Here is a 26,312-nt window from a genome sequence, read left to right as displayed (position 1 = left end):
TAAAGTGAGGGTTAGTTTTCTTTTTTTTTCTTTTTTTTTTTCTTTTTCTATGTTAAAACAACAGGTAGAATCGAGTCCATTTGAAGTAGAAAGGAATTTTAAAGAATCCCTATTTTTCCAACTTATTTCAAAATATCACATCATTACCTATTTAAAAGATTGTTATAGAGTGTTTTTTATTGTTACTTTAGTTTTGACTGAAAATAACTGATTAGTCCTTTGAATAGCCATCATGAGAAATGGTGAACAATTACCTTTTTTAGTGGTGTTGTTTCAGTTAGGTAACAATGAAATAATGCACCCCTGATTCAACATCAAACCTCTGATTTGTGAGAATCACTGTTCAGATTGATAGTCACAATGTTTGTTCAGTAGACTAGTGTAAGTGAGTCTGGTGTGGTGGAAAAGTGAGGAAGAAGAATTTTGAATACTTTTTTTTTTATACTACTTCTTGTTTTAGACAATCCATTTCTAGATATATTGGTAGTTTATATTCCATGATTTGGGAACTGTTTATGAAGTAGTATGTAATAATTTTTGGAAATTACAAAAATTCCAAAATTATTATTCATAAATAATAATTTGGAAATGTGTTTGTATACTGAGAACACAACATGAGAAGTAGTGTGTTAATTAGAAATTACAGTTGGGAGGTGGTAGGTTAGACTGCTGATAACTTTCTGAATTAATCCTGTAGATCATAGATTATACTAAGCTTTAGCCTGCATAAGTTAACTACTAGCCATCATAAGTTTTTAAAATATATTCTAAGCAGAGCTGATAGCAGATACCTATAGTTAAGGTTCACTAGCAGTTTCCATTGTAAGTTCCTGATTTGAGAAGCACATAGACTTTTCTAGATTTTATTGTTTAACCTGAAATGACCTATTATTTATCTGTTGTTTTGTCATTTATCTGTTGTTATGTCTAGTGATTATGTTAGCTTTTGCTAGTGTCTTCTTAATAATAGAATGGATAGATCAAAAGCAGATGCTGTTGAAATACCGTTTCTACGTGGTACTTTATAAGTCTATGAACTTCACCTACAAGTCTGTATTATGTGCTCTTCATTGGTATATGATGAACTTAAGAATCACATTATACACTGCTTTCCCTGTCTCCGTGTTCCTGGGAGGGTGAGGCATAATTGTCATTACATACCAGCATAACAAGCTAAATAATACTGATGCCAGAATAGCAAAATAGCAAAATTTTGTTGAAAATATTTCTACTATGTAAAAGAAAGGCTTGATAAACTTTGTCTGCAGTTAAATGAAAATAACAGTTACCTGTGTGTATCTGAACTGGAGCTGCACTTAGGCATTCATAACAATTACTCTTTTTTTTTTTTCAATGTCAAAAAGAATGCTATATTTAAAAAGGCTCAATGGATGCTCTCATATAGAGATTTAAGGTCCTTTATACTAGGATCCTAAAACTTTATAATAAAGGTTTTGGTTTATAAAAAAATAAATTTACACTATATATGGAGAATAAAGATTTGAACTATGGTTATACTGTAGTATCTTGGAGTCCAGTTTTAGTTAACTTTGCTGTTTATATCATCAGTCATGTCATGCAACAAAATATAATGCATTTATAATATCCGCTCTGAAATGACCTATTCTCTCAAATGAGATGATGTGTTTACAGTTACATTCATCATGACAGAATAAATCAACAAATATATTGAACAATAGACCTGACTGTAATACACAATCATAGATCATGACTTCCATAATCCAGACCTATTTGCATTGGTAGATATATAAGTTTACTCAATTTTGTTATTGTTGGTGTATGTGAGTTTCTCCAACTTCTAATGAAGCCTTCATCTTCTTAACAGTTATATACTGTTTAGCTTTAATACGACCCTGAGCCTATGTTTTCTAATATCTTGATGTATATGAACTGAATTAAGATAACGTAACTTGGATTATTTTAACTCTTGCAGTCTGGAGTCTAATACAGGTGGACTCAAGTAATCTATACGTATACCCAGCCCTGATGTCCTTCCAGGAAAAGGAGAAAAATATTTTCTTGTTGTGCATTAGACTTGGAATTTTCTTCATTACAAGTAGCAGATAAAACATTTTGCATATGTTTATGAACCTAAGAAGTGACAAAGAACAGAAGCATGCAAAAGCTGTTTCAAAAGGATGCAACATCTGGTATCACATGTAACAGGATGACCATACTGAAAAATAAAAAGAGATCTGAGCAAATAGGAAGGTGGAAAAAGCAAGTAATGTACTTTTTGAGAAAGTTAGGAAGCTGTAATCTTGAGAATTGCAAGAACAAAAATTATTTTGAATGTGATGTTGAAGGAGACTAAAAATTATCTGGGGAATGGATATGAACTGTGTGTATTTCAGGTGCCTGCATTAAAAAAAAAAAGGAGGGGATTTTAAGAAACCATGAAATAAATTACTGCATTAGCCTAGGCAAGATGAAATGAAATCATGAATGAAGATCTTAGCTGAGGTGGAATTGAAATTATACTAGCTATAATTGTCTGCGAGGCTGGAGACACATTCCCTTAGGTCTGTGTGCAAGCAATATGTTTCTTTGAAATGTATATTCTTTTTCATTTCTTTTATTATTTTTAACATGTTATTATTATATATTATATTATTATTATTATTATTATTATTATATATTATTATTATATTATTATATTTTATTTTTTAACATCTGCCCTTACAAAAATCCTGTCAAAATTGCCTGTCAGATGTGTTAAAAAGGAAAATGATCACTGAAAACAAAATTGTTGTCCCTGTTTCTGGGTTTCCTCATTTAGGAGCATAATGTAGACTGTGGGTAATATCAAATGTTCTGGAAGTGTATTTTCTGACCTGACTCTTATTCTTTAATGACTGGAAGTACATTTAATACATAGCCAAAATCCAGGCCCTCCTTTATGGTATCTGCTCTTATGCTGGCTTTGTTAAATGGGTTCGTCCACTTTTCACTTCCAGTTCCACTTTGAACAGTTCAGGCTATTTTTTATCCATCATTTTAAAGCAGTCTCTCACCTTATGTGTTGTTGTGGACTATTCTGGTACCTTTCTGTTGAGCAAGTTAAATCAATTCTTCCCTTTTCTGTTATTAATAATGAAGATTTTATACATCCAAAATTGATGTTATTTGGACATGACATTCATTTTTCTATGTCTCTTTTTTGATGAATGCTTACATAGTTTTTCATCTCAAAAGTTCATGAAATGTTTCAATATGGTTGAATGATTGAGTAGGTTACATAAATGACATCTTAGCCAGGTAGAGATTTCATCTGACATTTAAAAAACACACTGATTATTGATTTCTTGGAAAATGTGTTTGCACACCATCATTCTCGCCTATTATCTACTTCTTGTTTTTATTTATTTATTTATTTATCTGTCAAGTGGAAAATTATATTATTGTTCTTGTGTACAAAATAGCTGACTTGGTTTTCTCTTCATGTGGGCAAATAGGAAAAAAAAAGTCACTGCTAATAAAGCCAGTGGAATCATTCTAGTATATCATAAAGAGAATCTGATTATTCTGATTTTACAATACTAGCTTCATGATGCTTATGTTCCAATAAATCCTTGCATCATCTATCATCTTCATCGTTCATGTTTTACGTTAATAGCAGGTCATTTGAGCTTGAGACTTTGTCTTTTTCTTAATGAAACTAGTGGATGTCTGGTAGTCTTACAAATCCAGTGAGAACAATGAAAAGCAATTAGCAATGTACATTTTCAGTAATATGGATATACATGTGCCTTTAGCTTACTATTTCATTAATTCTTATCTCACCAACGTAAAGATTCAAATGTGTTTGAACTTTTGCCAAATTATCTGTACATAATAGAGAACATATTTGGTATTGATATTTGGTAACATGATGAGAATGTTCCCTTCTGCTGTGGACCACTGAGATCCTCAGTGATTTTACCTGTTCTCATTGCGTGTTGATGAAGAAATGTCATTATTTTGGAATGTGTATACACGGGGAGTCATATTGACAAGCAGTTTATTGATAAGTAGTATACCAGTACAAATCGGAGCAGAACCAGACCTTTTCTCTCAGCCAGGAACTCACATCACATTTGAAATCCCATGCAAGTATCAAATACAGAATTTGGTGGCTACAGGTGTGTTCCACAGAACTGCACTCTCTCCTACTGTTAACAAGTTGAACAACAAAACAGCATGTATCTTCCCTCCCTCCCTCCAGGAGGTGTACTCTGCTATTCCAGACAATATTACTGCAGTATTACAGCTTGGAAAACCCACAGATCTTCTGAAAATGGCAAGCACTCTCTTGTATGATTATTCCATGATCATAATCTGCAAACTGAAGGCCAGAAGCATTTATATGTACAAGCATTTGTATATTAAAAAGGAACTTCAGATATTCTGTAGAAATACATGAAAAAGAAAAAAAAAGTAAAACATTACTTATGTAGACATTTCTGCAATTTAGTACTTGACTTTGTTGGGAATTTTCATTTGAAGGGAAAGTAGAGTTGAGTATAAAATGTCATTGCTTGTATTTGGGAAGAGACTTGTGGTTTTGGTTTCATGTTTTTTTCCTCTTCTTCTTTTCCAAAAATGTTAGTGCTTAATGACGTGTAGTCAAACTGCCTCACTTTTAAAGTAGTATCCTTCTGTATCTTTTATGGATGCCATCTGGCCATCATACCGTAGTGGTTCAGAATAAAAGTTCAGGTTCCCGTAGATGTGTTAACATACTGTGCTGCCTAGATGAATGGATTCATGCACAGTTTTTCTTAACTAATTTTTTTCTACCTTTTTTCTTACCATGTTGGTGGGAAATGTACTTATGCAGCTCTAAATGATGTTTGCACTTTATTATTCAATAGATAATAAAATGTATATTGTGAAATATATTTTGAAATACCAGCAATATATACATAGAGAGAGAGCAAAATTATGATGGAAAGATTTATTTTAAGAAAAAATCTCTGTGGGTTTTGTTTGTTTGTTTGTTTTTGTTTTGACATATCATACTTGAGATTTCCATTCTCTTAAGGTCAGTTTTGGCTCCCAGCCTTACTGTGGTAAAAATAGCATGAATATCAAGGAAAATAAGTTCCATAGTAGTACACAGTTTCTTAAGCTCTCCTTTTTGTTGAACTCAGTTGAAATCTGAATAATTTGAAATTGAATTATTGTAATTTAAGTATTAAATGATGCAGAAAATAATGTAAAAAAGAAGCCAACAATGTTTGTGTGCTGTTACACTTGTCAGCCTAACTACCTTGTTGGTAGCTATTGGAACATTATTCACCCTGTGTTTGATTTAGCTGCATTTTTGCTTAATGTTGAAAAATATCACTTGCAATTAATTTTAAAGGAGAAAAACTAAACACTTTTTTCACTTGAATAGATTGTTTTTGGCTCTTCAAAATTATACCAGCTGACAGCATAGCCAACATCAAAACCACAAGTCATTGCAACTTATCTAGAAAAACATTCATCCTTTCAGTGTTGATAATTTTAAGTTCTGAGAATAACTTGTTTATTTTGTTGGCCAGATTAGGTAGGCCACTCATACAGAGAAGTGGAAAAAAAATTATGTCAAACTGATTTGATTTTCCTTTTTTCTTTCTTTTTTCTTTTTTTTTTTAATAAGCATCTTTCATCAAAAACAAAACAAAAAGAAAAATCATATATGTTTGTTCATTCATTTCTTTAGAGCCAATGAAAAACAACCATGTAATTTTGGTACATTCCATAATAAAGAAGTAGAAAAATTGAAGTCTAGGTTTACAAAGCTGCCAGTGGAAAGTTGCTGATTTCATCATCCTTTTTAAGTAGGAGATAGAGTTTGATATATTCCATTGGTTGGGATGTTTAAGCTTATCCTTCCTATATGAAGAATGCTGGCTAGAGTATTATTGCTTAACTTAACTTTTGTTTAAAAAAATGGATTTGAGTAAGCAAGAACAAATGATAGTTTTTGCCATAAATGAAGGAAAATTTTCTGCAGTGTAATATTTTGGTTTAGATATTGTAAAATACTTTATGTTGATATCACCAGAAAGAAAACTTTGAAATTAATTTATCTAAAATTTTATTTACTGAAGTTTATTTGATGTTTAAAATTGATTGACAAGGATGAATGAAGAGGAATGGCATTATTATTTTGAGGCTTCTCAATTTATATGTATATTTTTAATTATTTTTGCTTAAATTGTGGGTTTTTCTTTTGCACCAGCTATTGGCCAAACCTGAGAAAATGTTCTGCCTACACATGTCCCAGTCTGTCCTTTTGACACTGTTTTCTTTTGCTTAAACCCTCACTGAAGCAGGAATTAAATGTAATCTACTTTTTTTCTTGGTGTTTTAACGTTATGCATTGTTGTTTTTTCTATTCTCACACTTATGGAGTATCCTACACAGACTAGAAGAGTTTTAGCAGGAAAGAAATGCTGTAATCAGTGATAGGAAGATAACCACAAGAGGTGGAAGCTCCAGCTCTTGTTCCTTTTCTGCCTGGCTCAAAGCATTTGTTTTCACCAAGGCACTTTACTTCTTGAGTAATCATTCTCATTGGGCATTACTGTGAATCTACCTCTGGTTTGCTATCTGCTCCCATCTTAGTGCTAATAAATTTATTTAACAAATCTGTGAATAATTTTATATTTCGGAAAACATGTGTTTGTTTTTTCCCCCTGTGAATAAGCAGTCTGTGGAAAAAAGAGCTCTGCAGCACTTATACTGTCCCATCAATCACATATGCTGTTATAGTTGCCTTCTGCCTTTTCCAGACAGTCTCTATTTGGGATGAAAATTTGAGTTATTAAGTGTTTCATACAGTCATATCTCTCATACTGTACTGAGTGAGGCTTGCTGTGACCAGAGAGAATAATTCAAAATCTCTAAGGATTTGTGACTTATACAGTGTACATAAAACATATTTAATATATATATAAATGAACAGATAATAATCACATTTCATGATGATATATATTGTAGAATTTTGTGTGTTCATTTTAGGCTATTTCTACATGTCTCCTGCATTTCTAAAAGGGAATCGCAGGCACTTGTGTTTGTTCAAACACATGGTAAGCACTGTTGCTTATTATTGTGCAAGCTTTGGCATATTTCCATGCTGAAAACTGAGAAATTATGATATATATTTTTAATATATTAATCTTTTTTATTTTCAATTTTTATGGCTATTTTGAATATGTAGGTTCAACTATTAGCATTTTTTTCAAGATTGTTTTTTACTTTTATATTGCTTGCTTTCATACTTTTATACCTTCCTTATCTCTGAGTTTGTACCAGGGTTGTGGAGTGTAACGACAAAAAAAGAAGGTGAGACACGAAATAGTTCGCTGGGAAACCTCTCCTCATTCTGGAACTTTTTTGATGTTTTTACTGTGGGTATGCAACATAACATTTTATATTCAGAGGGAGTAGCCAATCATCTAGTATGAACTAATAATATTTACACTTAAAATGATCAGTTTGATGGAAGTGTTTTAAATTACTGAAAAAAACACAAACATTTTAAGACAAGTGGCAAAGTATTAATAATTAATTTGATATTTATTGAAATAATGACAGAGAAAAATCAAAAACTTTAACGCATGATATATATATATGTGTATATATTATACTATATTATATATTATAATATAATATATATTATATTATATATTATATATTTTAAAAGGGCCAGCAGGGAGAGGGAGGTGAATGTCCCCCTCTACTCTGCTCTTGTGAGACCCCTCCTGGAATACAGTGTGCAGGCCTGGGGCCCCCAGCACAAGAAGAATGTGGAGCTCTTGTAACGGATCCAGAGGAGGGCCACTAAGATAATCAGAGGGCTGGAGCACCTCTCCTATGCAGAAAGGTTGAGGGAACTGAGCTTGTTTAGCTTGGAGAAGAGAAGGCTCCGGGGAGACCTCATTGTGGCCTTCCAGTACATGAAGGGAGCGCATAAATAGGAGGGGGAACTCCTGTTTACATGTGTTGGTAGTGATAGGGTAAGGGGGAATGGTTTTAAACTAAGACAGGGGAGATTTAGGTTGGAAATTAGGAGACATTCAATTGGCAGTATTTCTTAACTTCTGTCATTAGCCCATTTTCTGCACTGCAGAATGAGAGGAATCCTAAGATTTTGCTGCATAAAAAGATGGAGTGCTGCTTCAAGTTATGCTTCTAGTTTTTCCTAGAATCAAAGCAAAATGTATTTAGGAAGAGAAAATTTTGAAAATCTGGTCCCTAAAAATGGGATTTTAATGCACTAATTAATGTAAACAGATAAAAATGGATAGAAAGAGGGAGTGCAATGTGTTTGTTTTTCTCCAGTTTGATATCATGTCATATCCTGACTTTCACCTCTAGCCAAATTCATTTCTTTCTAAAATGGTTGCTGTCCTTCAAGTTGATTATTGACAGAGTGAAGACTTAAATACAAGTGTACAAATTAAGCTAATCCATTTAACAGAATCCATACTTCTTTGCTGTGTTTAAGTCCTGTATAATAACCCTGCTGTGCTTATTGTAATTTTGTGCTGCACTTTTATCCTCAACTACTCCTGCACCAGCTGCTGCTGCTTCTGGAAAGCAATTTTGCTGGCATATCATTTCATCAGCTGTAGTTGCCCAAGGGAAATCGTTAGATCAAGTCAGTTCTACAGATACTGTCCTCTGTTTCGAGAAATCTGTCCTTTGTTTTCCCACATGTGACATACAGATATTCAATTTTTGTCTTTGTGTGTGTGTTTCTTAATCTTGTAAAATCTTAGTATTATTTATAATACTGGAAAACATTGTAGTATTTTGGATTCCTGAGTGAATGCAACTCAAAATCTCTGCAACTCTTGCCTTTAGCGTAAGTTGACATCTTCTCTTGGAACTGAACTTTTAGACCTGAAACATTATTTTATTAGAAATATTTTATTTTATTTTATTTGAAAGAAGAAATTACTAATGCAATCTTATGTATATTCTGACAAACATGGACAATCATGACAAACTTTGTGAAATAATTCTTCAACATTTTATTAACCTTTCCCAATATTTTATTAAAAGTACATTCAGAAAGCAAATTTATGTAGTAATCTAGTTAGTAAGAACAAGAACACTTAAGAACTTACTTAGAGATTACATCTTTACATGAGAATTAGTAGATGATTTAAGGAATTTTACTAGGTGTTCATGAGGCATGATCAAAGAAGTAAGAAGTAGAACTGCTAATTAAATATTGATAATGCAAAACATTCACATAAAATGGAAGATTCATGTATACAGAGTCATGTTTGCAAATGGCAGAAAAATAGTACAGAAAGTAAGGAAAACTGTGGTCTATGCAAAAGATAGGATACCAATATGGATCCTTACTAGATTCACTAGCAAAAACTGTAATCTTAACATCCTGAGAATGTTTTTTGCTAATGCTTTTCATAACATTCAAGAATATCCTGTGATGACATTTTGTGTAGGCTTAAGAATAAAGAATAATGAGGAACTAGCACATAAACAGAAGCTGATATGGACTCTAAACAAAAGATACAGTAGTAATTTCTGAAACATGCATCTAGGCAACCTCCCTGCCTGATGATGAGTTAATACTGTTTTTTTAATTAAGTTTACAGAAAATGGAAAAGTTTTGGAAGACCAGAAGACAGACATTGTGCCAGTATTTTAAAGACCTGTCATTCTGACATTGATCCTGCTCAAAATAATAGAGCTGTTATAAGGAATCAATTAAGAATCAGCAATGCAATTACAGGAAGTTGGCATGGGGTTATAGACAAATATGTTGTCTAAATCAATTTGATACACCTTTGATAAGATTACCATCAAGTGATAAAGACAGTAATGTTGGCGTTTTATAAATTAACCTAGTCTAAAATTTGTTTTCTGACTTCTGTAATATATTTCATGTTGATTGAAAGTATGGAAAGTGTAAAACCCACATGACTTTTAATGAACAGTATTGAACAAAGAAGTATTAAGAAATCAGAATATAGCAAAAGCCTGGTGGGTCAAAGTAGTGGTCCATATAGGCCAGTATTCTGCTTCTGACAATGTCAGCGGGGAAATGCTGTTTAGGGAGAGCACATTTGCCAGGACGCTCTCTGAAGTCTGCTTCCCTAATACTTTCCCAGCATCTGCAACTGTTGCATTAGGGATGTAGGGGGATGGCACCTTTCCTAATTTCTATACTATCTGTTTGTGAATCTGTTGTCCATTAGTTTAATCCTTTTCTGAACCTGCTGATACTAGCCTGTGGTAAGAAGTTCCAGAAGTTTACTACCTGCTTTTTAAAGAAATGCTTTCTGTCTACTTCATATCAGCCTCTCTTACAAGTTTAATCAGCTGTCCTCAATTCTAGTATTGTTGGGTTCGATGAATTGTAGCTCTGAGTTTATCTTATCTTTCATTTTATTACCCAGAAGAGCTTCCTGTCACATACTTACTCTGTGATTTCACTTCACACTCTTTTTTCTTGGAGAGAATTACTGAATAGGTGTACAAATAAAGCTATGAAAATACCAACATGTAGCATTCTGACTTTTCATGCAGTAAAATCCGCTGCCTTGCTGATTCTGTAGACCTTGATCATATCTTCCTGCAGTTCTTAAGTCAATAGACCAAAGAATGTCCACCTTCCTATACCGTCTTCGTAAGGCAACTGCACCAAACCTTCAATTTACTTGTTCTCTGTACCGCACGTAAATCTAGCTGGAACCTAAGATATGTTCTTACAGTCTAAGACCAGAATGGCTCTCAGTACCAAGATGTGGGCACACTACATTTTAAAGAATGGCAGAATGTCATCCTCCATCCTGTTCTTAATATCTTTTCCAGTGTGTCTAACATTTTGTTGAATTTTGTAGTTGCTGTTATGCCAGTGATCTAGAACTGATGACAATGACTACAAACTCTGTTTTCCTTAGTCATAACTGCCAGTATGGTTTACATATTTTTTCCTAATGCATTACCTTACATTTCTATACACAGAAGCTCATCTTTCACATTTCTGGACTGTTTTTTGAGCTTATTTTAGAGTTTCTTGCTCTTGATGGTGTTGTAGGTTGTTTGAGTTGCCTTTCTGATATTTGCTGTTGCTTTGCCGTTTATTTCCCTCTTGGCCTTTTCAGAGGCACAGTAAATGATAGCTCTTTCTCCCCTGTGACTTGCATCAGACTGAACAGGGCACTTTTCTCACTCTGTCAGCTTTCTTCCCACTCCTATCTTAAATGCTTTTCAGTGACCTTTTTAGTTTTCAGTGCCAATCGCCTGGTTCCATTATGATTAAAGCGTAGCCTGACAGTTCTGTCCAGGCTTCTCTTGTCCCAAAAGCATCCCTGCTTCCTGTTCTGCCAAAAGTCCTGCTTTCTATACCATACCCTCGTCCACCTAGTGAGACTGTAAATCTCTGCCTGCATCTCAGGATTTATGTATGAGCCTGGCAGTTTTCCATGGGGATCCTGGACCCCAGTCCCCTGCCCCTGAAGACAAACCCCAGAATATTGCTCCTGCACTTTTCTACATCACTGATAGCAACATGAACTATGCCAGCTGACCCCTCTACATCTCCCAGCTCTCTGGACACCTTAGGAGACCTATTACTTTTATACCTAGCAGACAAGTTAATCAGTGTCCTCTCAGATGTCATGAACTTCATTATTTGTGTGTCTAATAATTAAATCTTTCAACTGCCATTACCTGCCTGACTCTTTTTATCTTTGAAGTTCCCCTGAGCTGCAGGAGTATTCTTAGTGCAGCCTGCAAAAGAGCAAAACAAATTTAGCTGCAGGTGGCTCTCAAGCAATAGGTTAGATCCCTTTTTCTCAGGTAGATGTCCTCCTTGGCTGAGACTGCTGTACTTCTTTATGGAAGGAATGCTGGTCCACCACTGCTGTGGAAGATAAATTGTTCTACAGTATTCCTGTAGATCTCAGCTATCAACCTTTCAGATCTCCTTAGATGTTGGAGTGAGCTAGAATATCCCTGTCCTACATGTACTTATACGGACCCATCCATCTCCTGGCTAGGTAATTGTTTAATAATTACACATTCTGTGTAATAAAAAAAATAAATCACATTCTGTTGCTTCAATGGTAAAAGAGGTTTTGTCAAGCAGTCATAATTATGGTGGTCTCTTTATTTGGTCTGCTTCCCATCTCTGTGATCTCTAATCTCTTTCAAATGTTTAAAGCATCCTAGAAGTACCTAGTTCTCTTAGTTATTTAGAAAGAAATTCTAGACAAACAGATCAAGCTTAGCTATTGAAGATATTTAAAGTTAAATCAGATGAGTGCACAAATGCACTGTTAATATGGAAAGGTGATTTTTCTTTGGCTTTAACATGTACTGGAACATGCTGTATTTGGGTAATAGGTATATTTTTACTTGAATAACAAATTAATAATATTTATCACTTCAGAATTTCTTGAGGAAATTCAAGCCCTGTTTATAAAGACAGTCTTGATTTTTTAATTTTCCTTATTCTGGTGGAGGTAGCTCAATCCTGTTCTTTTTCTATAGTAATCTTTAATTAGTTTTGTTAAAAAAAAGAAAAAAAGAGATGAAGAAACGTACTATTTCCTTATAGTTTGCTTTTTATAGGTTCTCAAGGAATGAATGAGTAATATTCATCTCCAGCCTGCTGCTGTAAACTGTGTGTTTGCAATTGAAGCTAATAGATTCCTCTTTTTTTTTTTTTATTGTCTTTTCTAGAAACTGAAGAGCTCAACTTTGTTGAGCTTCAACTTCAATTTTGTGAATTTTAACATGGCCTAGATGATAACCAAACTAAATGATCGAATTTAATAATTTAGCCATGAAAGCTTCTTACCTTTTCAACATTTGCTTGATTTACTTAGGAGAGTGTCATCTTGGGAAAGGCTTTAGGAAATGCCCATTAGCAATGCCAAGGGAAAAAAGTTTAAGAGCTTAAAATCTATTCTTTTTCATGCCTAGATGAATTCATCAGTGTAACATCCAGCTCCTTCAACATATAAGTCTTTTAGCATAGCTCACAATTTTACTCTGAATTACTTTTTTTTTTTTTTTTTCCCCACTGTTCTGAACACTTTTGTCTTCTGAAGTTTTGTTACTTATATAAGTGAATCTGTTTAAATCAACCCTTCTGTGTCTGTGCTGGTCTGTCTCAACTCCTTTTGAGGTTTGTTGAGGGACAGGGGTACTTTTGTGACTTCTCATCTCAATGGGAAGTCTGCAGAATCCTAGGAGTATCTAGTTCTCTTCATCGGTTAGAGGGATATTTCATTGGTTAGAAGGCACTGTAACTTCTATAAGTGAATGAAAACATAAAAGTTATCTGTTCCAACATCTATATAAAGGTCTTTCAAGACGCTACATTTTGATAATAGAATTCTAAGAATGGAAAAATATTTTTTAAAACAAAATCTTATCAACACTGATTATGATGTAGAGCTTTAATTGCATTCACATAGTAGAAATTTAGAATATAATAGCAATTGAAAGGTAGCTAAAACACTTGAAAGAGATATACAGGAATCTTTTATGAGAATGTTGTAAGACATATGACGCAAGCTTTCTACTTCACTTGACATTGGTATACCCTCAGCTTGAGTATTATGTCAGGTTCTTGGCACTCAAAAAATAGTAGAGAGTTTGAAAGGATCCAGAAAAGCTAACAAGAGTGATAAGAACTTTGGGAAAAAAATGGTCTGAAGAGAAATATTTAAAAAAAAAAAAAAAGTCCTTGTTTGATCAGAAGGAAAAAAGTGACTGGGAAAACAAGTGGTAAGATTCTTCAAATGTCCAAAAAAGACTGGAAAAAATGTTTTCTGTGGTTGTTGCAGATAGATAGAAACGTTAATTAATTTAGATTGGCAGGGTTCATATAATACCATCATTTATTTACATTTTTAAAAGGACTTAAAAAAAGACACCAAAAACAAACAAACACAAACAAACAAACAAACATTCTTGAGAACCAAACAGTTGCATACTGGAATATAGAGAGTCCAGGAGAGTTTGAAACCATTTGCCATGGGAGGTTCTAAAATCAGGTTAAATAACACCTGGTAAGAATGCTTGATGTGAGGTCCTTGATCTTGCACGTGGGGACATGGGACACTACAGGTGTGTGGTGTTGTGTGGTGGGGGTGAGGGGCACACCGGGCTGTGAGTCTGCAACTGGGAAGACCAAACACTCAGTGGGGCTGCTTCCAGCATGGAAGGCAGATCCCCCTCTGCTCTGTTGGTCCAAACTCAAAGTGATGCTAGTGTGGAACTGCAGATCGAGCCAGACAGTGCCTGGAGAATAATGGAATAGTTAAAAGAGACTTGTACTAAAAACATGTGAAAGACAAGAGCCACAAAGGGAAAACTTCAGGGAGCGTATTTATCTATGTCTTGTGCTGAAAGGGGCATGTGCTTTACGGCAATGTTTTCAAATGACATATGAATAGACTTGTTTAAATTTATCTCGTAGTATGACGTTAATGGCAACATGGATAGAAAAGCAAGACTAAGAGCAAAGTTCATGAACAAATTACAGGATAATTATAGGATTTTAAAATTATAACAGAAATCACTGAGAATATAATAACATCTACATTAGTGGATTTAATTATTTCTACGAGTACATTATTTTTTGTATGCAGTTTGCATAAGCCTCGTTGATAAAGGTTTTTTTTTGTTGTTTTTTGTTTTTTTTTTTGTTTGTTTGTTTGTTTTTAAGAATGAAGCACTACAGGAAATGGCAAGGGGAGAAATGAGGAATGGGCTACTCATAAGTGTGGTACACCACATGGTGTACCATAGCTTCTCCAGGCCTATCTGAGCTGTCATAAGGAGTGGCTGGGTTGTTCACTGAGAATAAGCAACTGTTTCAACCATCCACAGTAAGAATGATGTCATTGTGCAGTGGGTTTTTTGAAGTTTTGCAAAAGCCCGGGTTGGTTACTACACAGACTCTGAGGCCATTCAGCTTACAGTGTTACTCAGCATACTGTGTTGATGTAGCAGTAAAGTCAGGGTAGGAGGAGAATGCTAAGATTTTTTCTGTCTCTGGAGACTGCATCTTTACTTCAGTTTTATGGTATGGAAGTATAAATATTTGATTAGAGGGCTTCTAAAAAAATCTATTTATTCTATTAGTGGGTGTTTTTAAAATAGTTTGTAAATCTATATTTCACCTCACTCTAACCCTTTCTGTGTGTTTACTGTAGTAAAATAATGTTCACTGTAAATCCATGAAGACTTCTTTCACCACAAGACTGCCATTTTTCTGAATATCCATTAGACCTTTATTAGCAAAAAGGACAGGGCCAGTAAGCTGTAATGTTCTTTTCAGCTTGTATTAAAAAAAAAAAAAAAAAAAAAAAAAAAGGAAATATCTGAGTTGTTGCTCCTTTACATAGACTCAGATTTGTAGCCTGATTTTTCAAGTGGACTTCTCTGTGTGTAAAGAATTCATTCCTGGCCATGAATATGTCATGCAGTCAGTTCTTAAAAAGATTGAGCCCCAGCTAAATTGGAGAGTGTTTTCTTAAGATAAAGTTTCTTACTGTGTCAGTTCATATCTTATCCTAGTTTAGGAAATTAAAGAAAAACAAATGAAAACAGAGGGGCATTAGCTCTCTGTAAACAGGATCGATGCAGTACTGCACTTGTCTACCCAAGAAACAGCTTGATATAAATGTGACTTGCATGGTATTTGTCCTAAGAATAGAGTTACTGGCAACTGTTTATGTGGGTGGCATCCACTTCATAGTTAAGCAATCAATCACATAAAATTTTCACATCCCTTTCTTTTGCATACCTACAAATTTTCACAAAGAAAGCACAAAAGAGTTAAGAATTTTAATCTGATTTTAATTTTTGCTTGAAATTCATGGTTGCCAGTTCACACTTTCATGCTTAGGTAAAGATTTATGGAGGGTACTTCTTAGGAGCACCTACGGAAAAAAAAAAAAAAGTATCTTGCAACTTGTGTATATATATGTGTATATAAAGAATAGATACAGGGGCTTTAAATAGAATGAAGTGTCATTAGAAGATTTGCATGCAAGAATGTTTGGTACTAAAGTGAATGAACAGAGCTTGTGTATAAATCAAAATGTATTATTTGTTTTATTGCTTCTTGCAGAATAATGAATATAATTCTTGACTGAATATAAAAATTCAGCAAAAAAATCATAGCACTATTTCCCTCCCTTTTCCACAGCAGCAAAACTCTTTATATAAATATTCACTACTGCAGAGAAACCAAATGTATCCTTAGAGGCTGGGAATACTATATGTCATTCAGAAGCATCCTTTTCTAGCAGACACTTGAAATTGTATGCAAGCTCTTTCAGTTAGGTGGATGGACACAGTTGTATGGGGCCCCTGAGATAAAAGGAAGGAGAACGAAAGAGGAATGAAAGGCTCCATTGCTTATTTTGAAGTGAGCAAAAAATAGAACATTTACAGTTCCTTTGGATACCGTACTTTTTTTTTTTTTTCCCCTGTGGCTTTTTTTAAAGACTATCTAATATTACCAGAATTTTTAATTTGTGTTTTGGCTTTCAAAATATTCCATTACTAGAATAGTAATGTACTATCTGTGCAGAGGCGAACGTCATCAAATGCACAAATTACATATTCAAAACAAATATTGTATAAAAGGTCCTAATATCCACTGTTTTTTCTGTGCTTTTATATCTGCTAAATTTGTAGTTATGTGTAACTGTTTGGGCGCTATGTATTTTTGAGCCATATCAGGTTATTTAGCCATGAAATGCCTTGTTTGTTCAAAATTTAGGTAATGTAGATGATATAGCTGTCCTTTGAAAAATAGCTAGCCAAAAGTGGATTGATTTATTTCCTTACAGAAAAATGAAATCATATTGTGCTTTGAATTTAAACATGGAAAACAAGAGCAGATCATATGTTAAAGCTGCTCCCAAGTAAGTACTTAGTGGTCAATAAGTGGATCATAGTTCTATGCCTTGCCCTGATTACCAAAATAAGAAATATAGAAGTGGTATTTCATTCTGTTTATTTAAGATAGGGTAAAGGTTGAGGGACATCACCTATAAAACCTGTAGATGACAATCTTAGAAGTGTAATGACATAGGCTGACTTTCAGGAAAACAATTTCTGTCAAGAAGGAAGAGCATAGGATAGGCCCTGTTAGGAAGAAAGAAAGGCAAAGAAGACTGCTCAGTTTTCTTGTTTCACAACATGGTACTGGTCTCCACAGTTTAAATGACAGATTGCTGTCATAGATCTGTTATCACATAAAGAAAGTTTATGTAGAGAGGCTTTGCAACATTTTATATGCATTGGCAAAACTGCATGTGGTTCATGCAGCTTTCAGCCAAGGATCTTCCACTGAAAATTGCCAGCTTTAAACTCCAGATGTTCTTTCAATCTAGTGAATGCTATCTTAGATAACTCAACTATGTGAAATGGTGAATGAAAGCAAGGTATTCTTTATGACTGTCAGTACCTACATTGTGAAGATTTGCAGATAAAAATTAACTGCTTGACTTCCATTCATAACAGGTGAAAAACAAAACTTCTGACAAAATTGCAAGGTAAATAGAAGTATCCTTATGTTCAGAAGAAAGTTGTGTCTAAGCCTACAGTGAGAGACCAGTAACACAGCAGGAAAAAGTGCCTTTTAGGCATGATTTTTTTAGCCATAATGCAAATCCTCTCCCACTCACTGTGAGAAATACTTTTTTCCAAACTGACAGGGAAACGGGGAAGGGTTTGTTGTTAGAATTTGGTCTGGACTGTGAAACTTGGGTATGCTGTCAGGTGAATTTTGGCACAATGCTGTGAAAAAGGAATCAGACATCTTTTTGGCACTAAGATGATTTCTCACATTTGGAAAAATGAAACAGAAAACAGACATACTGAATATGGTAATGAAATAGCTGTACAGATTTGTTTACTTGAGAAAACACTGTGTGGGTTGATTTTTTATTTTTTTTTTAATCCATTTAGAGGCAAGGTCAATTCCACTGTTTAAATTATAGGAAGTACTAATGCATCTAGAGAAAGTTACTTTACATAGAAATTACACCTCAGTTAAATACTGCTTTGTAAGTTCCTCAGCCAGAATTTCAATTACATCTTGGTTCATCCTAGCAAACCATTCGGAACCTTTTTGAAAGGTTTGCAGAAGAAAAGTGACCTGTTTCCTTACACTGTGAGCATGTAGTGAAAGGGTCAATTTGCCTACATCCTAATCCTAAATGGAAGAAGAAATTGCTTTTTGGAATATCTAGTGTAATTTGTTGCAGGCTGCCTGTTAGATAGCACTTTCTGAAGATGATAGAAGACATTAATTGATTTTGTAGTTCAGTGACACAAGGATAAGTGATGCTCTCAATCACACAGCTTGGCTTTGAGACTTGTTTTCATTTTTCTTCTTTTTGATTTGAAAGGTTTATATCAAATATGTAGGAGGCACTTGATGGGAGAAACATACCATGCAGCGCATAATTAGTATGATGAATGTATCAGCCAGTGTCTGCCTTTGGTTAACCTACTGGATTTTAGATTAAGTGCATTAGTGCCTGAGGAGGAAAAGCAGACTGTAGATGAGAGAAAGAAAAGTAAATCAAAATGTGCTTCATTATAAAGGGTTATTTGGAAACTAGCACTTAAGTACTTTTAAATGAAAAATAGTTTGTTGGATTGAGTAGTGTTGGTGTAACCATTCTTTATCAACTATTAACTGGTATTGCCTATTAACTGTTTTCCAAATGATAAATGTAGTAACTCATAGAAGATTCAATATTTCTTTAGGATGGAATATATTCTCAAAACGAATATCAAAATTTTCTAGCCCCAGAATTCAGTCCCAGCAACTTGTCATCTAGTGGAGAATGAATAGACTTGCTGCATCAAGCCCTTCTTCCTTCTCTCCTTTTCTCTCACAGTAATGCACAGTTCAGCAGTTCGGGCTATGCTGTACTGCAGGCAGTGCTGTGACCTGGTCCATGTGGAAGCAGTGGTGGCTGGCTTCCAGCTGGTTTAAAAGAACATCTTTTCACGTTCTGTGGTTAAGTTGATCAGGAAAGTCTTGTTCTGTATTTGTAATTCAATTCATGGCTAGTTCTGCGATGAGCTTCTGCAGTCCTTGAATTTTTATTTTGTTTCCTTCATTCCATGCTTATATAGTTGTAGGTGTGCACACTTCCTGGTAGAATCACTGAGAAGGGTATTGCACAAGCTTTGGTTTTAATCCTGTCTTTGACCACTGACTTTAAAGTGTTGTAAGACAGCAATAGGATATAGCTGCAGAGCCAAGATGTAGTTATATATTGATATTTCTCCAACATCGTCTGTTCCAATGCAACTTCTATTTTATCACATCTTCAGTAAGAAAATACTTATTATTTGTAACCTACCTCTACTGCTTTACCATAATGTTTAAAAGCTAAGCAGAACTAGCAATCAGAACACTTCCAGTATCAGGGAAAACTTACTAACAAATACTGTGGTGGGTAAGAAAAAATATTATAACTGTATAATGGGAAGGGTAAGTAGAAGTGGAAGTTCTAGGAGGAAGAATTTCATAAATCTGTGAAAATGTGGCAGCACAGATAAAATCACTTGTTTTGAAGTAGATTTAGCTATGGTCTGCAAAGAGCAAGTTTATATAAGCATAGTCACATCTCAGTACAAGGCTGAAGAAGGAAGTCTGACAGATAGCTAGGGGCTATGCTATCAAGGATTTTAACAAAAAATAACTTTAACAATATAAAGTTAATCTACCACCTTCTAGGCAGCCAGCCTGAAATACAGACAAGATGATTGAATAGTTTTTCAAGCCATTCTGTACTAGCTGTAAAAACTACTGTAAAACTGCCAACAATCACCTCTGGCAGGAAATTGCAATACTCAAGCATTTTAGTTACACACATGCATGTTTTTCTCACAGAGTCATCAAGTTATAAAAATTAGAATTTTTGTGACTAAGAAAATCCCCTTCATGCTTTTGAATATGTACAGTTTTCTATGACAGCCAAACATGATTCTGTTAGAAAATAGATTCTTGTTGGATAAGCCTAGGTGGCTCATATTAGAACACTTTATACAAATCAGACATTTTAATTAAAAAAATATATATTTGAAAGACTTTTTTATATGTATTTATAAGTGAGAATTTAACTTAAAATAAAAGAACTTTATTAGTAAACTTCTTCAATATTAGTGATCTTTATATATATATATATATAAATGAAGATTCTTGAAGTTCTTTTTCTTTCATCCTAACTTTGGGTGGGGAAATATTTTGCTAGTTCGATTTTTTTCCAAAGAAAAATATTTTCAAAATATACTTGATATATGTCAGAGATAATGTTAAGAGTTTTAGTCAGACTCTTATTTTACCATGTCCCTTCAGTGTCTGTGAAAGAAGGATATCAATAACTAAAGTACTGATAAAAAGTAACTAACTGTAAATAATGTTTTGTCAGCATGTCTGTTTTCACATCTTTCAATGTTAGTAGCTAGCTAATAACATAATGCACACATGCTTCCATAGTTGAGAATAAATTTGAAGGTTTTGAGAAAAAGGGAGATTGAATCTTCACCATGTCTGCAAGCAAACTATGTAGTTTTTCTTCTGAACAGAATATAATGGAAATGGACAGAACAGAGTGCTCTTCCATTTGTATTTTTCAATTATGGTTTAAAGAACAGGAATTAATTCCTCATTTCCTAAGGGAGAACTATGGTCATAGTTGTGAAAAGCTAGTGAGAAATATAGCGTGTTTCACACAGAGAGCTGTTCAAATGCAAAATAAGTATGAGGTCATATCTGAAACTAGCAACAGTTTATAAGTAAAATTTGGAATTAGGTGGCACAGAAGAATGACATATTTTAGCCAAAAAAGCGAAGTTTGCAACTGACAGTTAGCAACAGAAACATACGACTTAAAAATCATAATATTTAAGTCATATATCTTGTTAGGTGTTTCCCATCAGATTGCAAATACATTATAGTTATTTAATTCGCAATTCATAAACATTTGTTTCAAAGATGAGCATAAAACTTTAATGGGGTATATAAAGAAACATGAAGTTAAGGCTGTCCCTTCCTTTTAATTTATTGCCAGATAATGTATTGCAGCAGACACTGTGTAAAGCATGACTGCACATTTCAGAATTTCATGCTGTTGTTAGTTTTTTTGTTTGTTTCTTTGTTTCTTTATTTTTTTCCTTTAAGCTGTATGCAATTCCCTGAGTCACTATTTTTGAAATATTTTACGGGTAGATTGTTAGAGAAATCCTTGGACCTGTATAATGCTAATTCAGTAGACAATGTCACTGCCTGTCTGACTTCTTTTCTTACTTTTTTCCTTCTTTGCTCAGGTAGAGATTTTGAATACTTTCTTTTTTTTTTTTTCAAATCTATTCATTAGTCATTTACTCTTTCTTGATTTTGTGTAATATCCTACATAAAATCAGAAAAGATTAAATGCCTGATGAATGATACTTGAGCCCACAAATTTAAAGCTACATAGTAGCAGGATTTGTTTTCTGATCAAAATGAGCAACTTCACCACTTATTTTCCAAAGTTTCCAAAGATTTGTGCAATATTTTACAAGTTCTCAATCCAGTCAATGTAAAACTGTAATAAATATTTGCAACTGAAGTGCTTTCACTTCTAAGATGGCAGTATCAGCTTTCCAGTTCACAGCACAAACTGTTGTAGAGAAAAAAAATGTACTATCAAACAAGAGTGTTGTGGTTACAATAATTCAAAACATTTTAATTTTTAACATTTACAGACTGAAGGGGTTGTTTTGGAAGTCTCAAGCTAAAATTTTCGCCTACTGCTGTCAGTATACTGACTACTTGCTGTAGTATCTATTGCAAAATAACAATTGCAATGGTTTTGCATATGAATTATGAAACTGTAGAGAAATTTGAGGAAAACATAGATTTTAGATAGCTGAATAGGGCCTCCCACTGAAAGTTAAGAGGAGTTAAGGTTTGGGGGATTTCTTGCTAATTGTCATTTTGGACATTACCAAGTTGAGCTCTGCTGCTTCCTCTTTAAGTGTACATGTCAAGACATTTTATATCCTTTATATGTTTTGAGTCACTGCATAGATGAATAGAGATAATGGCTTAAAGCCACAACTGCGCATAAAACAAGTGATTGTCATTTCTAGCTGAGAGTTCCTTATTCATGTAAACATAGCCATACTGTCTACACCAGAGAAACCATATCATATAGCTTTGAAAAATGTTGTGACTCCTCCTTCCATTCTCTCCAGAATTCTTTGTGAATGTCAGTTTACTTACCCAGGATTTGGTTTCATTCTTTTGGTTCTGCAAATACTCTGTTATTGTGGGGTAATAATATGCCAACTGCACAGGAGAAATATATACCAAACGCAAACATTGCATTTGAGGAGAGGATTATAAGTGGTGGCTGAAAACCCATTATCCTTGCCGTGTTTTGCCATTTGACAGGTTTGCACCTGCATGTACTTGTTTGGATTATCTCTGTTCTATTATCAACATCTCAGTCTTTTAGGTGGGGAATACACCTAATGGTCTGGAAAATGATTTCACTGTTGCACAACAGCTGTATGTTAGAATGGAGTGTGTGGTACAGCTAACTCTTTCAGTTAACACCACTGTGAAAAGCGTGAAATGTAGTTGTAGCTGGCACAGTGTAAAATTACAACAAAACAACAACAAAAAAAATAACCTTTATATTCAAAATAAAGCTGAAGGACATTGAAAGTTGGTGGAAATTCTTCAGCATTTGCATAAGCACTTTCAGCACACCAGACAGCATCATTTGGTTGGTACTGCCCATTACAACATGCATACAATATACTAATGCACCATTAAAAATGGTTTTGCACCATTAATGGTTTTGCACCATTAAAAATGACCAGATTTCCTCCACAGAAAGTGTAGCCTTAATAAAGAGGCACAAGTCAAAAAAAAAAAAAAAAAAAAAACCAAAAAAACAAAACTGTTGCACAGCTTGCAGACTTAAGATTATGATTGCAGGGCTGCCAGTTTAAAAAAAAAAAAAATCTTAAAAAAAAATAGGGAAGTCACTGACACACACTAAACATACAATTCTGTGAGGTCTTGTAAAGTCCATTTCCAGTGGAAGACTTGTCAAGCAGGACTCAGCTTGCCTTCAGTTTTCAAATATGCAGTGTTTGCGTTTTTAGAATTTAATGCATGTACTGCTATAGCAAACCTTGTCAGACATGACTGCCACAGTTGTCAATGTTTTTCCTCACCATTTCAAGAAATTAGTTCTGAAGACATTGAAAATAAAGTTACATAAAATGTGGGTTAGAATCCTTGTTACGTGATTTAAATTATTCATTAGATTTCATGCTGAGGGGTTCAGCTGCTGTGGATCCTGCTTGTCTTCCAAGTGGACACACTCTGATAAATTATAAGACTGGCATGCTTTTGCATAAGAAATTTTGTTTAATGTGAGAGACGGCAGGGGTCCTGGAGAGAAGTCTTTAGAGGTGGATAATCTTCACATTATTGTGTTCCACACTGGCAACTATCTAGACAGTCAGAACACAGCTGTAAGGAGATTCAGTAGGGCTCTGAAACATTTCTGAAAGCAAAATGGAAAGTTTGGGCAAGTGGTTACTTTTTTTTTTTTTTTTTTTTTTGATACCAATAGCCAAAGGATAATTACAAAATGTTCTTCTACTTCAGATTTAAGTCTTCTGTAGTACAACAAGGAGAACCAAGACTCCAGGTTGTGAATCACTGTTCATAGAAGGACTAGAATAAAGCTCTATAATTCAGCCTTTAAAATATATTATGTCAAGAGATAAAAAACTAAACTCTTTTTGGAGTTTGAAACCAGGTTCATTTCTCCACATATTTTCTTACTGTTTTCTGCTCCTTTTGTCCCTTTAAATATTACCTTCAGTAAACAGATCTATAATTACCAAGATGCTCTTTTTGCCATTTCAGAATATGGATTTAATTAATAAAGCCCAGGTGCTGACGAGTTACTCTTTTTATATGCCTTTATAATAACAATAGGAAAAATCCATTTTTACAGATTTATCAAAATTCATAGTATAGTAGTATTTCTGTGGGGCTATCATACACGGACATGTCTTCTATTCTTTGCTAGGAATGGTTTTTAAGGATGTTTCCAGGAATACTTACGTGGAACTGGGAGGACTGTAAATGAGGTTCCTTTTGTGTTAGGTATGTAAAGCTCAAATAAACTGTGAAAACTTATAAAATGCACAAAGCTAGAACCACAGATTTTGCAAGGGAAGACATGTTTCTGTCAAGTCTAGAGCATAGCACCTTTCCTGAAATCCAAATGTAATCGTATTCTGTGTATGAACTGCAGCAGTCATGCACTGAGTCTGTTTGGACTATGGTACTGAGGGTACTGATAACAGCTTTGCCAATATTATTTATGCAGTCATGAATGATAAAATTAATAAGAGTTGGTGCTGATTGGTAACATCATCCAGGATGTGGCATAATAAATGATGGAAGCCCCATTTCTTCCATTTCCTACTGTAGGGTTTGTCAAGGCTAATAACTTTCCCCTGCTTCAAACAGCAAGACAGAATCTTTAAACTTATCCCTCATATTCTTCTGAAAAACAGTCTTTTAGATACAAGGAACTAATGGTGAAGTCAATATTTTGAAATTTCATTGCCCAGTATTAGGTATGATTTCTCAAGGATAAGCGGGCATACTTACTTTGAGGCCATGCTTTCAGATGACTGCTTTCATGCATTATAGTTGAAAATTACTGTTTTCGTTTACATTGCCTCGCTATCATGTAAAGGAAACTGTTTTGAAATATATTTTTTTTTATTTTTTTTTTTTTCAGAGTGGTGAGACAAAAAATAAGAGATCTAAAGCTTGGAGACAGCTTTTAAAAACTTGTTCCTGAAAAATATATTAACTCATTCAAAGCACAGTGATATAGCTGTGTCATTTGCAAACTATATATGTATATCCCATTAAATTATCTTAAGATTCTGAGAATATATTGTCCATTTGATAAATGACATCTTCTAAAAAGGGTAATAAAAGTATGTTCTCCAGTCTTCTTGTAAATGGTCTCTGCAACATAGTCCATAAAAAATCTTAGTGATATTGTATTACTGTAATGGATCACCATGCAAAAGTTTTATGCATGTCAACATATGTTTTTGATGTTTACTGTTCAGACTCTAACATTCAGAATACTATTTCTTACTAAGTCTTGGAAAGTATTAGAAAGTATTTAGGATACTATATCCTCTCAAGTCGAGCTGACAGTTGTCCTATGTGCAGGAAATTGTTCCTCAGTAAAAGTGAGTTTTACAAGTGTGCCGTAAGTCCTAATCAAAATTAAGAAGATATTGTGGATGTAAATGGTCAACCTCTACAAGTGCTAAAGCAGGTACTATGCACCATTGCCATTTTCTAGAAATTTATATGTTGGAACTTATGTTTTCTAAGATAACCAGCAGAGCTTCTCAATTTTTATTTTTATTTTTATTTTTTTATTTTTATTTTATTTTTATTTTTATTTTTATTTTTATTTTTATTTTTATTTTTATTTTTATTTTTTTTGATATTTATTCAAATATGAAATGCTTAAAGTATACATGCTCCATTTTAATTTTCACTTTCCTGCGAATTACATCTAAGTTTATCTAATAACTATACAGCATCCAGGAAATACATTATACTTCTTAGGTATTTCCCATCTTACACCTATTTAATTTCCAATGTTCAGGTTAATTTATAATAGCTTAACATTAGGGAGTCAAAATTTTCTTCAAGTTACCCGCCCACTGTTGTTTTACTTACAGTTTTTTTCTCAAAAGATGCATTCTAAATGTCCTAACAAGATTTTCATTAACAGAAATTGCTTGTAAAAAAAAATAAAATTATACAAATTATTTGTACAAATTTTTTGTACAAAATGCTTTTAAAGTATTTTTCTATAATTATCACCTGTTGTGTATTGGACCACTACTTTGTGTCCATAGCAGATACTGGAGTTCACTTACATGCTCAGTTTTCTCTAATATGACAAGATAGTAAAAGACTCAGAACAGCCTAAAATAGATATGAAAGAAAATGTAGGATTGAGAGTAAAAGTAAAGAAATATGAATTGATTTGACTATTCCTAAAGAGGAAGCTAATGGCCCAAATGCAGTTCTGCATTTCCTATTCCTAACACTTACCTTAACACATGGATAAATGTGTTTTATCTTTCTTCTTCAGGAGTGATTTTAGAAATATTATGGTATAAAAAATGTCATTATTGGCCAGATTTTCAGAAGCTATAGG

At 33.8% G+C, this 26,312-nt stretch overlaps 1 protein-coding gene across 26 annotated transcripts in view; it reads left to right on the top strand.

The window, feature by feature from the left end:
- Positions 1-26,312, top strand: part of CDH18 (cadherin 18) — a 548,209-nt gene that overhangs the window by 437,979 nt on the left and 83,918 nt on the right. The window lies entirely within an intron of this gene.

This window comes from Anser brachyrhynchus, assembly GCF_964034855.1.
Source record: "Anser brachyrhynchus genome assembly, chromosome: 2".
Lineage (NCBI taxonomy): Eukaryota > Metazoa > Chordata > Aves > Anseriformes > Anatidae > Anser > Anser brachyrhynchus.
Note: the sequence above shows the minus strand (reverse complement) of the source record. Positions and strands in the feature narration are given on the sequence as shown.